Below are 12,424 nucleotides of genomic sequence, written 5' to 3' on the forward strand. Positions count from 1 at the left end.
TCAACTTTTCCCTCTCCCTAGCGCCCATCGCAACTGCTAGCTGAAGAGGTGTATGCATGGATGCAGGTAGGTACATACATGCTGTATATGCAGGTAGGCACGTACCCGCTCTCGCCCTCCGCTTGCCCCCTCTCTCTTCTCTCCCTGTCACTCTGCCTCTTATCCCTCTCTGTCTCTCTCCAATGGGCCGACTTCCATCTCCCCGTATCCGTTCCCTATGGAGGCCACTACCTAGCTCGCCACGCTTTTCCGTCCGCAACCGCTCCAGGTACTAACGACGGCGCGGCCGGGATGTCCCAGCATGGGAGCTAGAAGCAGGCAAGGCACTTATGAGGAGGTACGTTAGGTACTTCCTAGGTGTGCATCTACCTGGAGCAGGTAAGTGCCTAGGCATATACCTAGGGAGGTACCTCCTACCTGTATGTAGGTACGTGGTACCTACCTATATAATGCCTAACCGCATGCCTAACGGTGGGCGACCCAACCTTGGCTGGGAAGGGGGGATGACGAAAAGGGCAAAGACCTAGGGGCAACCACCTACGATATATACCTAACCTGGCCAATGTATCACCTGGGCAGCGTGCGCATATGTACATATGTACATGTACGTATTGTGCACCACCAGGCGGGCCTCAGGGATCCAGGGTTGCGATGGACGGTGGGAGAGAAGAAAAAAAAGAGAGCAGGGCAAGGTTCTGGGATGATAAAACGCATGCTCGCGGACATGGATGAGGGTCTTTGGTAGTAAACCCATGTCCACCCCCCCCCCGTTCCCCTCTGCCTGCCCTGACCTTTCCATAGCGTCCCATGCCGTACATTATGTAGGTACTCAACACAGGTGCGCGCTCAGAGAGGTATATGTATGCATCATATAGGCAGACAGGGACCCATCACGTAGGTTTATTTGTACATGTCTCCTGCCAGGCGTGCTGCTCTGCATTCTCGTCAACTTACCTTAAGTAGCTACACGTAGGTACCTCCATGGAGTTTAGCGCCCGAGGCCCTTAGGAGGAGGCCGGCCATGCAGCAGCACGATCCTGTCAGGGCTGCCTACCTCCTAAGGTACCTGACCTACGAGGTACCTAAGGTAGGCTACCTACCGGGAGGTACCTACCTACCTACCTATCTATCTGCAAGTCGGAACCACGAGAATGGCAGATAATACCAGGTCGAGTACACGTAGGTCGGCGTGTACATATCGACATACCATACCTCATACTATTTCCAGGAGCCCCTTTTCTGTTCTTCCAGGGGAAATCCTCATTTCCTACTGTTATTGTTGTCGTTGCTATATAGGTAGGTAGGGTATATAGAGGATATTCTGTGAAGGATAGGGGTCTTTATCGACTGATAATTTAGCGACCCCCTCGCACATCTTATCTTCGCTCTCCGCCTTCGCTCCCAAAGGCGGAATCACCAAGATGGCTTTTGAGATTGCCGATTAATTAGCCCACAGGGGCCATGACCAGCCGGTCCTGTAGCACCAGGACAATTGAGATGCCCAGACGCGCCGAATTATGTACGTGTATGTGGCCTGCGGAGTGCACGTACATACCTACATACGTATTCTCACATTCTTGCTAATGAGGAGGTCGTTAAAAGTGTTGCGCCGGGTATGAGAAGCGGAGAGGCTATACGATAAAACTAATATTTTTTTAAAAGAAAGAAAAGAGCACGGCAGAGGGCACAGTAACATGTCGCGCTAAGACTATGGACTAGGAGTATGCATCTCCGGCGACCGGTCCCATGTGTAGTATGTCTGCGAGCGGGTGCAAGATTTTGGCTCCTTCGTCCTCCTCCTAGCTGTGTTGGGGGAGGGGGGTTTCTGAAGATCCTGGGCGGGAATCAGTTAGGTACATATGTATGATCTCATGTGGTGTGCCACGGGATGGTAAGTGTGGTAAGGCCGTGGACCCCTCTTTCATTCCATCGCATCCAGCTTCGTGGCGACAAGTCACAAGGGCATTGGTGATAAATAAGAGAACCCGTGGTGACAGCCAAGATATGCATACCAGCACACGCTGTCTTTACCTACACTGACAAAACGGATAAATGAACGAATGGACGATGGGTAGCCGACGATGGAAGTGTACACAAGCGTTTTAACCTTCCTGATGCTTGCATGTGCTGGTATCTACTTGCTCTCCGAAACTTGAGAACACGGAACAGACCGAATCAATCCGGAGTCCAGATTCGTCCGATGCAAAGATCAGAGGATAGCAAGCCGAACCCAAGTCCACTTCGTAGTGCATCCATGCGTAGATACATTTGGAACCGGACACTTGGTTGTCGAAACACCGAACTAACCGCTTCGTCTAGTGCTATCTACCCCTTAGTATGATGACCAGAAAACACGACCTTGTCACATATTAATACATAAATATAATATATAATAAGGAAGGAGAGAAAGTAAGAGAGAAAAAAAAACCTTGAGAAAAGGGGGGGGGGGGTTATTAAGATTCCGTGATGGTTCTCATTCCCAACCGGCTCGAGCCGTGGCCAAACTTCGGTTTGGCTAACCAGGTGGCTATACGAAAAGATTACGACGATGGCGAAGGGGGGGTAGATCCGAATGGCGAACGACCCCAGCCCGATTCAGAAGATATGTTGCACTACGCACGGAGGATCTTTCGTGACGATGCTACAGCATGCGGGAGAGCGCTATGCGCTGTGATGGCAATGGCGATGACATTGATATGAGGGAGAATGAATGACAGCGTCCTATCGTACACGAGCTATATCCGTAATCACTCGTTAATATATGTACACGAGGGCCTTCTGTTTGAGAATGCGGCCGATGGTGACGGTGATGGTGATAAAGCTGTCTGGCCCTAAATGACATAAGCCGCGGCCCCTTGCCCTCCCCTGCTCTCCGTCTGCCGTATTAGGTACTGCATTGTACAAAACGAGAAGCTCTAATCCGTTCGCGGATAGGTATCGCGGATACCTATCCAACGTAGCGTCACACCAGACATGGGCTTTCGAAGGGGTCGGGACAGCATTCCGAAGTCGTAGCACCACGCGAGGTGACTTCTAGCCAGACTGTTTCAGGCGAGCCGCCACGATCCAACCACAAATCGTCACCAGCTTGTTGACGATTCTGAAGTCAGCCCCATACGTTTCAGAGGCCTGAATCACTAAACCTCATCAAGTTGCCCCAAGACTAGGCGAGCGGCGAGCGTATTGATCCCTATACTCTCTTCCCGGGGAGGGTATAAACGCTGACGGTCCGAGTACGGAGGCTTGGTCAAGCCATCGTAGACCCTGGTGCGGGTGCATATGAGTAGATACAGGTAGGCAGGCAGGTGAGTACCTAAGCCATTTGGGCTGGCTGCTTGCCCGGGATAGGACCAGCTTGCCTAAAGCCCAGGTCCTTTTACTACCAACCAGACCCTCGACGGACGAACCTATACGAACACGCCCTTTCATCATCCGATCTTACTTACCCTTCCGCACTTGTTGCGGGTGTCATACCAGGTACACCTTGTTGTTTCTTTCTTGGCTGCAAGCTATGTCAGGCTTTCGTCAGACCCCAGATTAACTCACAAGCAGGGAGATGAAAATGAAGAAGAGGGAGAGAACAGTCCAGATCCCCAATGAGCTCACCGGTTTGAGGGACTCCCTGTCGCGAGGTTGATCTAATAAGTTATAATATGTCGGGGACAGCAACGGTGACAATGGCTTCGTGGTGGATCTCCGTGAATCTCTAGCCCCATGACAAATGTTACCTTCAGGCGATTGACGCGAAACACAAAAGACCCAGCAAACAGATTCTCGGGAGCCGCTAACCACAATATAAGACACCTCAAAGTCCTCAGAGCAAAGGACGACCGACGGTGTCCAAGCTGCGGCTGTTTTGAGTAGGTTTCTGAAGCTTAACAGATAGACTTATTGATTATTGAACTTCATGGGCATATCCGTTTCTGGAAAATGATGGCGGCGCCGAGCCCCCTCGAATGGGCCATCAACCGGACCTGTTTCGGAGATACCGTGGGCGGGAGAGGACGGAAGGGGTTTTTTTTTTCCCCGGGTAGCATCTCTTGGGCCAAATCTTAAGGGGGTGCAAGACGAAATTATTAGATCTTGCAGCGGAGAGGTTGTTCTTCTCGTAGACCAAAGTTGAAAGTTCCAAACCCATGGGATTGTCATGATCTTATCCACATCCGAAGTAACCGACATGATGATGTATCAACGTAATATCATTTAGTTTAAACCTCCCCATTGGTGATATATCGGGCGTTGGACGCACAAACCCATTACTCCTTACCATATACCCGTCAGTACATAGTGCACTGTATATAACATAGCTACCCATAGCACTATTCCCAGACTCGATCGACCAGGGAATACCATGTCCCAATGGCTATAGGTGGAGCACCCAGCACGCTGAAATTGGGCTTTCGGGGTCCTACACGAGGGCCAGGCCCACAGGGCCGAGAACATGTACATACGATGTACTTACGTACTATGGCCGGTAACTCTTTTTGTTTCGAAACATGTCCTGATTCTATATACTCATACGCTCGAGAGAGCGAAGAGGGAGAGGCGGAGCTGCATGTATTAATGAAGGCGTAATTATGCGTCTTGAACAACGACTACCGAACGCCTGCAAGTGTAGTACAGCCTGCATACAAGAGGTTTTAAGCATAAACCGCATCGACTAGGGGGAACGTGCAGATGGAGCCAGTCCTACCCAACTCTCACCCAGTTAGTCTGTCGTCAACACGATCTCTGCGGGATCTATTCCGTTATATAGCTCGTCGCTTATTTGTCTAATCACCATGCCCCCTTGGCCTCAGTTATCATAACAATGGCTTTCGTCTTAAGCGACGGCCGTTCGGGTTAGCACGTCGAGCACGTTAATTCTTGGACAACCATGACCTTTACTAAATTTCCGTTCCTTGCCCTGAAGGTGGTCTGGTCCGTCATCGACGGCGTCCCTCGTTATCCGGATCCACTGGAGACGCCAGCTATTTCGGAATGCGAGAAAGCGTTGCCTGAAACCAGTCTCTCTTTTTTTTATAGTGTCAAGGGCTTGTCAGCTTTTGCGATCGTGCGGCAGTTCCTCGTGGAAGTCAAGGTTGTTGTCCAGGGATCACCATGCTCACCTAGTATTTATTTTTTCCCCTTCCAACCAAATCTTGGCAGATTCATGTTTGTGCTCCAGGAAAGTCACAAGCGATCAGAAGCAGAGAAGGCTAGGCAGCTTATTCAAGGATCGGCTCCAGGTTTCCAGCCACACATTCCGTCTCTCGGCCAACCCTGACAGCCATCTTCTCTGAGTGGGAAATACGGTACTGGCTCAATGGAATCAGGGTTGTACTCCGATATCAACTAAGTAGGTTAGGGCTGCGTTTTCCATTTAGTTGTTGCCATCCGGCCTCCCTCTCGGATCGCCCATCGCGCGGCCGGAAGAGGAGAAACGAGATGGTTCTGTTGTAATGTCGAGTCCGGGCAGAGCCAGAAACGCGTTTAGTATAGTTGATTTCGCTGAGACGCGAAATGTGAAATGTGAATCATTTCTACCTATCCTATAGATTAATCTATCCCCTCTATTGGGCTTTTCTCGCACGTATTTTTCAGTAAAGAAGCGGTCGAATAAGGAGGCTCGTGTTAACGCCGGACCAATGAAGGAGCAAGCCTGAAAATAAGAATGGGCGGTGTATGAGACGGAGAAATAGCCGGGGAGGGGAAGCTTATGGTGATAACGGGGTAGATGATGCACGGCTGTACATGGCGCTATGTGTTGATCATCGTGAAGCAAAGGAGGCAGACACATCTTTTGAGATGGCTTCGATTTAAACGATATCGGGCACGTTAGGGGGGCATCTACGTATCTGAGATCGTGTCGCTGCCCATGCAGTGATCACTCAATAGGTATGTCCCCATTCGAATGGAGTTATCACATGAATTCCATCGCGCGATCAACCCGACACCTAAGACGCGAAGTACATGGTACCGACGCAGGCCCGAGTGAGGCATTCAACGGCCGGAGTTGGCGATTTTAATCAGGGTGCAGATCAAGGAGACAACAAGTAGCATCGAGATATATTAGCGTAAACAGGATCCAACACTAAATATCCCGTGGTGCGCCGGCTCACGTCCATCATGGTGTTCTGTTAGCAGAAAGATGCAAGAGACCGGCATCGACTGCTACGTCGAGTGCTAGCGGTCTGGTTAACGGATCGGCGCAAGGGACTCGGAAGATTCGATGAGCTCATACTGCCAGTCCAAGGCCTTGCACCGAGCACCGGAGCCGAAGGGATAAGGTATATATACCAGTCGTCAGCTTGGCTGGAGCGCGCACGCCGTGGAGCGTACGCAAAGCGAAGCTCGATTTTCACGTCGTCCAGGGCTACAGGACGATGTGACGGATGTCACGGGCATGTCGACGATATGATACCACTCCGACTAGCTCCAGTTAGGAACCAGCGACGATCCCAGCGCAGACGTGTTCGCGACGTACATATATGCAGGTGTGCGAGGGTTTAATAGCGCTGCATTGGTTCGAAATATGTAGGTACACACAACGGAGAGAAGGGAGCAGGGAATGGCGAGCCGCTGTCGTTGCAACTCACTTCGACCCGTCCTGCAAAATGAAGCGGGGCAGCATTTTGGGCGCATCAGCCCAAGCCCAGGCCGAAGCTCGGATTGGTTGGCGCCGTGAGAATTACCTGGTCGACACCATCCCCATATAGGCTATCGCAGAATCAACTATCGCCCAAAATCCAGCGCCCGATGCTGCGTGGACGCGCGGCTGCGTCGTCTCCGGCCGTTTTCTCTCCCTCGTCAGTCCACTGAACACTTGCTTCGCAGCCTGTGTAGGCGCATGCCAGGTGCCAGACGATGGATGGCCGAGAGGGCGATTGGTACGAGTCCTGGTATCTCGAATTATCTATCCGTCTCATTTATAGTGCTCGGATACAACATACTTATATGGTCAACTTTTGACATCTGACTTGCGACCAGAAAGTTCTCTGGAGGAGACGTACACTAGTGCGCCCATCCTTACCTTCCACCCTCCCTCCCTCCGTTCATCCATCCCCGTAGGTGAATATCCATAAATACAACCTCGAAGTTGTTCCCCCGCACTCTAATAAGAACCCCTGTCATATTTAAACCCCTTGGCCAATCAACATCCCAGTCAAAGGTTCTATCCGAACCGCCTCTCTCTCCATCTCCGCACGTTCTCTTCACCGCTCAGACCAAGGGAAGGGGGGAACGGCACCGAATCGTCAGGCAGGGGTCGTCGCTGATCTACAACCCCCCCCCACCAACCATCAGAGGGGGCTGTCAGACGTATCAAGCTTGGTTCCTTTTCCAGGTGATATTTGGGTAACGACAGTCACTTGCAGGCAATACCACATACGTACGTACTTCATCTCCATTTTGGGTCTTCGTTGGAGTCGAGACTTTCAGCATCCTTAGCGTGCGCTCTCTTTCGGAACGAATCTCTGGTGACATTTCACCAGCTCCTAGCGCTCTATAGCCCGTGGTTGCAGCCCAATCCCTTCATCCCCCCCCCAACTGCACGGCAGGACACGGGATAACTTGCAACTCGAGCGGCTTGTGAATACCCAACTCTACGCTCTCGCGCATATTCGCAAACGTACCACGTAGTACTCAGTACACAATCTTCGGTCTCGTGGGCCTCCGCTGACCTTTTTGGGGCGACTATGGGAACCAACATCGAGCCTTGGTAGCAATCCTCATCCTCTTCACGGCGTGACTGGGTTAGGATCCGAGGTTGCACCGCCTAACACTTACATGCAGAGGGACGAGGAGAAAGGGCATGCAAAGCACGCGCTGGCTTGAGAGGTAGGCAGCTTTCTAATCTACCTCTTACCTACTACGCATTTGCAATGGGTTTGCATGCATACACACGGGTATACGTGCCAATGGCGTTCGACGCGACACCGCCCCACGACAACGACGGCGGTGCAGCATCAGCGGTGGTCATTAGGCTTAGCGGTAGATCCCCCTTCGGTACCATAGAGGGAGATGGGGGGGTCTATCGACAGTATGGGTATGTCTGCAATGCTAACATGGTACCGACATGATTAACGAATACACGTACTCAATCTCGGCATAGTATGAGACAGTCATCTTACCCTGGAAAGGATTCCTATAGTAAGATATTATTCATAATGTAACTATATCACAATATTCTATAACTATAACGAGTATTTCTAGTGATAGAAACAGTCCCTGACATCAAGTGTCGACAGAACCCCATTCTCCGTACGGTATGTACCTAATGTACCTCTTCGATGTTGCGTAGGTACCTAGGTAGTGAAGATGATGTCCTCCGCTTGAGTCTACAGATCAGCCCAACTAGTCCCCTGAACCTCACCCTAAAGCGGGTCGCGGCTTCCTAAAGATTCTATTGGCTCTTTCCTACGACCTTACTCCACTAGTTAGTTGGGGTGAGATCCTTTTGATTACTTAAGCCTCTACCACCGCCACCACCACCAGGTCAACTGCACCACTAAACCACCACCACTAAACCACTACCACCAAACCACCACCACAACCACCACTACCACTACCGATTAATTAATTGTTTATTGAATACTTCTAGGGCAACTTTTAATCGCGAAAAAGAATAAATCAAGTGCACGTTCGTACGGTGGTTAGAAAGGAGAATTTAGTAACCCTTGTACGAAAAGTTTAGGTAGCAGGGATAAAGTTTGGTTGACAGGGAAAAAGCTCGGCAAAATCGCCTAATCCGGTTAGAGGTTGGGGTGAGGTACAGGGGACTAGTTGGGCTGATCTGAGACCTCCTCCGCTTCAGACACGCAGGCACCTAACCCATCTAGGTATATGCCTCAAGTACCAGCCTCACCACGTATAACACATTAATTAATAATGGCTCAATTGGCCAATGGGGGGTTTTATGTACCACACACACACACATACACTTTCTTTCTTCGACTTCTTCGACTTCTTCGATCCCGGGGTAGAGCTGGGACAGAGCCACGAGGCAGCCTAGGTTCCGGCTTGTTGCAGGGTGGACAGTGGCATTGAGAGTGACTGAGAGCGAGAGAGACCAAGAGAAAGAGGGGGCAAGAGAGAGGAACTGAGAGACAGAGTGGGATAGAGAGAGAGTGTGTGTGTGTGGTTATGCACCACCCTCGACGCTCCTGACTTAGTTACCATTTCCCTCTCGCTCACCCAAATCCTTCAGCTTGACCAGAACTTCGGCACCGATAGGCACCTCAGGTATCCGTTAGCATATACGTACCTACCTACTTATTTAGATCTTTAGGATGTGGGTAACACGTACTGTGCGAGTGGTAGATATAGACAGATTCGGCATTCTGGGCTCATTAACGCAGATAGGTAGCATATATACACGGGCTGACACTGCCTAGCGCAGACACTTCATCGCGAAGCTAAGCTCGCCTGGGACGAATCGATAGAGGGGGCGTTGAATGGCTGTCGCATATCCTATTACCTGCTAGTCCGCGACGGTGCTGGGCGAGCGTGAACCCGGTGCGTATTTTTAGTCGGGTGACGCAGTCCTCGGCAACAGTCCGGTTTCTAGGCGGGATTCCCCTGGCTAGCGTTTCTCGAGGTAACGGTATGGGCAATACCCCGCCTCTACTGAGTAAAGTTACGGTTATCCGCGTCACCACTGACTTTCGTTTCCACGTCGGCTGCCTCAACGAAGTGTGCCGAAGACGAGGAGCGCGGGGGCGAAGCCAAGGTCTCCCAAGTGTTTGATGAGCCTCGAGATGTCTTCCTCTCCTCCTCCTTCTTGTGTGCCCCTCTAGTACAGGTAGGTCCCTAGGTAATATGCGGCGGTGTTTCCAAGCATAGGCACCCCACCCTAGCATGTCAGCAAGGCAGGCAGAAAGCCACTATCTTAGGCACATCCCCTTCGTTGCAATGCTAACGTAGCCCACCAGGACAGGGTCCGGAATGGTAGTGGTGGCCAGCCGGGGTCGACAGCCAACTTAGCGTCCTTCCCAATACCGACAGGTCCCACTTCACGCACGACAGTACATAAATACATACATTCAACAGAGGTGCTCCTTGTAGGCGGCAGTCCTCTCCCCTAGTCGTCCGGTCGGCTATTGAGTCCATCGAGGTTAGACTCTCCCGAGACGATATGGAGGTGGGATCGCCAGCTTCTTCTAGGGTCGCAGAGCGGAGGAAAGGCCGGCGGGGATTCGAGCGTGACAGTACCTATCGTTACTGTTGACCAAGAGATGGAGTGAGGGGAGGCGATGGCGCAATTCTACTTTTTTAAGGGCACTCGAATGTCGTATGGCTCTCGGTATGTAGGTAGGTACTTGAAGAAGAAAGAATCTTCCTTTGCATCAAGAAATCGGCCCATTAGGCCCTGATCCATCTTGACCTCCGAGAGGCCTTTGCGACTCGACTGTCCATAGACTCTATGTATGTACCTACACGCTGTGGACGTGCTTAGAGTAGATACAGGTGTATGTAGGCGCACGTATGGGTAGTAGCGCCGCGATCCCTGCCGCGTCTTGGGTGAAGCGAGAAGGGTGTCAAGCTTGGAGAGCCGCGATGACAACGCGGCTCCTATTGCGCTGCATCCGCCCGCCGAGTTTTCTGCCATGCCCCGCGTTTTGCCGTGCAGGGGTTGAATATCTGCTACACACATTATCTGCCTGCATACATCGGCAATCCATGAGGAACGGTGTCACTTGACATGTTCGTTCGCATTTGTAGGAAGACGTCGGCGCGCATGGATATCCCTTACATACCTACCGTAGACAGGCGACTATCTGCATGATCGGACGGCATAGCGCAGCTGTCAAATCCTGAACGAACGCCTTCACGAAGCCGACCCGCACTTCGACTCGGGCGCTTTCGAATGACTAACTACCTACCTACCTACCTACCTACCTACTGCGTACATAGTATGTATATGCACAGTGCGTAGGTAGGCTGTAGGCAGACAGGATGGTCGTTTAGCCCGGAGATGATGGCTTACCCAGCTAGTCTCGCTTACCCTGGCGGTCCCGGTTATGGTGCGGCTTTCCATGTGTCTACGCAGGTCCTCTCTGTGTGTGGTGTGCGCAGGTTAGATGCTAAGCCCCGCCGTCCTCTTTCACGAGAGTCTAGCCACGACCCAAGCCACCCCGCCTCCCAATTCGACGAGGCCGGCCCATCCAGGACCCAGGAATGGTATGCAGGAACAAGCCTTCGGAGTGTCTTCCCCAGCCAATCAGCCGTTTCGGTGAGCTTCAGCCGTACAGCCTACCAGCAACTAGTTGCGTAGATAGTCTGCTGCTCGCCCCTTCGGTTATCTCCACCGCAACCGCTTATCGGCATACCTGCCTGCAATGTCCTCGACGCTCTCCTCGTCCGGCTGGGAGAGTGAGGGATACGAGACGGAGCGAGCTGAAACTTACAGGCAGACCGGCCGCCAGCGAGGGTTAGAGCCGGAATGAGAGCTTGATGTTCCAGGCTTGGCTGTAAGAGATGAACATCCGTTAGTTTCCCACAATATGGGTCCGCTAATGGAGGCAAGCTTCAAAGGAGAATGGTCTAATTTGCGATGTTGGGGGAGAGCCGCTGGGCCTGTCGAACACGGAACGCTGGCCTGTGCTTTTCTTGCCGACGGAATCGCCCAACCTAGCGATATTGCTCCCATATCTCCCAAGCCACGAAACCGACCTAGGCTAGGGAAGTTTGCTTGGAGACTGGGGCGGGATAAAAACCGGCTGCGTGTATGTATGAATACCCTGAACGTGTGGTTCTCGGCTCTGTTTCTTAGTGAACCTGGAAATAGAACTTTGTGGACAGGATCTCCACCCACGTCTCTTCTATATGCACTCTCGGGTCTAAACTACCGGACGTCAAGGGTGTCAGGGATGTCAAGGATACCACCGGTGGTATGTGAATATACATGTGTGCTTATGCACATAAGAGGCCGATGGTATTGGACGCTTCTAAGGATCGACAGGTAATAACTCCCATACCCGTGTGTGGATGCTTCTTGAACCTGATCATACGCACCTCGTCGCTGAAAGTCAGACTATCGCCAAATTGCGATAGGGAGATTACTCATTTGCGATGGGAGTGACGTGCCATGGCCTATAATACCGTAGGTACGTAGTAGGTATCTCTCAATATATATCTTCTTACATATCTCTCCCCACTGTCGCTGCTACGATCGCGGGGCTTAAAGTCTACTCGATGGCATGTGTGCCGACATATTAGGTACCTATGTATATATATACATATGCCTACCTCCTCGCCTGGTACCCGGAGCCTGAGTTTTTAAGTACTTACAAGTATAGGGAGGATGCGAGTCGACAGGGGGCAACCATGGCTCTGTCGTCAAAGAGGAGAGGGTGTTCATGGGCTTAATTATCCTTCGCCTCCACACCGTGCCGTGTTGTGTACATAGGTAATATCTTCAGCCAGCCAGTGCGTGTGTATATGT

This window comes from Durotheca rogersii (genome assembly GCF_024521655.1).
Source record: "Durotheca rogersii strain YMJ 92031201 chromosome Unknown GGS23scaffold_24, whole genome shotgun sequence".
In the NCBI taxonomy this organism is placed as follows: Eukaryota; Fungi; Ascomycota; class Sordariomycetes; order Xylariales; family Xylariaceae; genus Durotheca; species Durotheca rogersii.